The sequence below is a fragment of the Elephas maximus genome, chromosome 7 (genome assembly GCF_024166365.1).
Source record: "Elephas maximus indicus isolate mEleMax1 chromosome 7, mEleMax1 primary haplotype, whole genome shotgun sequence".
In the NCBI taxonomy this organism is placed as follows: Eukaryota; Metazoa; Chordata; class Mammalia; order Proboscidea; family Elephantidae; genus Elephas; species Elephas maximus.
In genome coordinates, this window is record NC_064825.1 from 56323332 (window position 1) to 56326129 (window position 2798).

A 2798-nucleotide genomic window follows, 5' to 3' on the forward strand; every position below is an offset into this window, starting at 1 on the left:
TGTTTAATAATTTTTAATTATTATTATTATTTTTCTACTTGAAGACCTGGGCTTTGCCTCAACAACATGGAAGAAATAAAATGTTTACTAATGTCTTTATGGTTGTGTCACTAGAATTAAGCACATCATCAATATTTTACTCCAGCTGATTATGAATTCTCAAAACACCCTCCTTAACTGGTTTAATCTATGTTGGCTGATATGAAACTTCAAACTTACAGAGAGACTTGGGGACAAAGAATAAAATACATAAATAGATAATATTTTATATATGTAAAAAAATTTTTTTTATATTGTATATGTATATATATTTATATATGTGTAATTTAATAAACAGTATAAGTGAATAATAAACACAAAATGAAACAAACTACAATGCTGAGTTTTTCTTTTAGAACACTAAGGCCAATACCATACCATATTTTTAAATGGCTTTTCAGGCTATGATTAGTGATTCTCATAAAAGCAACTTCCATAATTAGGCTTCAGGAGAGCTGTAGCTGAAAAAGAAAATTGTGTGGTTGACAAAATACAGTACACCAAGATGTCCCTGTCTACTTAGAATCAAAAGGTGCTGATTGAATGTGAATCACACTATTCATATACCATATATTTTTTTAAAAAATGTTACTTTGATTTGCCATGTCTTTTTTTGATGAAAAACCTAAGTATTTTCTCCTGCATCTGCTTGGTTTTCACCACCTAGGCAATGGGATTCATCAGAGGAGGAATGAGGAAATGCATGTTGGCCTTAAGCACACAGATGTGTGAGGGAAGCCATGGGCCAAAGCAGTGTAAAATAGACAAGCAGATTATGGGAGTAAAGAAGAGGACCACAGCAGAGAGGTGGGAAATGCAAGTGTTGAGGGCCTTCAGGCAGCCACCATGTGAAGAGATGCTCAGTACAGTTTTCAGAATCAGCACATAAGACAGGAGAATAAGTAAAAGGTCAAATCCCATGGTGGAGAGGACCGCAAACAATCCCAAGCTGCTATTGATCCTAGTGTTGGAACAAGAGAGCTTTATGATGTCAGGATGCAGGCAGTAGGAATGGGAAAGTACATTGGAGTGGCGGAAGCATAGCCTCCTCAAGAGGATGGGAAGGGTCACCTCTACAGCCAAAGTTTGCACAAAAAAGGCCAAACCTATCCTAGAAATCACTCTACTAGTGAGGATGGAGGAGTAGTGCAATGGACGAGAAATAGATACATACCAGTCAAAGGCCTTCACTACAATAACAGCAGACTCAAATTTCTGGAAGTTTGAATAAAGAACATTTGGGTGAAACAAGAAGAGAAAGTCCTCTCTCGAGAATCCAGCCAGAAGATCCTCAGCATTGTGGGGAAGGTGAAGAGGGACAGACCTAGATCAGAGGCAGCCAGCATGGCCAGGAAGAGGTACATAGGCACATGGAGGGTCTGCTCCTTCCAGATAACTGTCGTGATGGTCATGTTGCCCACCAAGGTAATGAAGAACATGGCACAGAAGGGTATGGAGATCCAGATGTGAAGAGCCTCCAGTCCAGAGATGCCTGTCAGGAGGAACGTGGAGAATTTGGAGTTGGTGCTCTTTACAGGAACCATGATGCCAGAGCTGCATGCCCTTTCTAGAATAAAATGCATTTTCTGAGGCATAGTTGTTGCCCTCTAATATTGAGTTTCAGAATCTGAGAGTATCTATACTATAACCTGAATGATTACTAACCTAATTAATGCATTTTTAAGCTGACCCTGACTATGCTATTGAAAGGTGCCATGTCATATCCAATTATACATCCGGTAATCAAAGTCTAAAAGGACCTTCCCTTCTACATTATTTCTACATTATTTATTGCCTCAGATAATATGACCTAACTTAGAGAAAGGAAAACACAGAAAAGATCTTTATTAAAATTGATCCAAGCAGCTTTTAATAAGCAACATTCAACCATGCATTTGTGTTAAAATGAAATCCCAAAATTCATGTCTCTCATTGATATTATAGTTGTGAATTATCCCAGGGGTTGCTCACTATTTTGTTCCATCCTGAAACAGGTTAAACATTAGTCATTATAGCATGTTAGCACATGTTTTTGTTTAAACTGCAAATGGAGGGAAATTAAGAAAGCAAATAATCTTATGAGCTTAAGAGTAATTGTTAGTATCAAGAATAAGTTTTTTTTAAAAGACACAAAAATAATATTTATTTTGTGTACACAGGTAGTTCATTTATAATCAGTAAAAAAGGGCAGCACCTTATTCATTATATGAATTAAGAATTGCTCATTTGTTCTTATATTTCTTCAACCATTTATTTAATGAATACTGATAACCTCTATCTGAAATAGATTAGAGTGATACAGTGATTTTCAAAGTGGATACACTGCTTACATTGTAGGTCATGGAAGGCAGACTTACAACAAATTATCAAATGAATACACAATGTATTAGCAATGAGAGCGCTTCCATGAGCTACCACTTCTTTATCCCAAGGAGACTTGCTCTCGGTATACTTCAGGTTTTTTTTTTTTTTTTTTTAATTTGATATAGGATTTTGACTGTGATGGTTATCCAAATATTAAAATGTTCCTTGAAATCAATCTTTGACCCAAGAATGTGTTCTTGAGAATCAAAAACTCCATCCTCCTCAAAATGTCATTTTCCTTGTTCCAGTGATGAAGACAAGAAATATAAGCATCCTGTCTACTAGTCACTGCCTTTATTTATTATTCCATTCACTGTATAAAAATTCCAATCAGGAATATCATTTTCAATTCTATATACTTAATTAAAATCATACACTTTGCATGACCAAAACTG

At 35.8% G+C, this 2798-nt stretch overlaps 1 pseudogene; it reads right to left on the reverse strand.

Moving 5' to 3' along the window:
- Window positions 1–627: 627 nt before the first annotated feature.
- On the reverse strand, window positions 628–1583 carry LOC126079969 (olfactory receptor 51G2-like; annotated as a pseudogene).
- Window positions 1584–2798: the final 1215 nt, after the last annotated feature.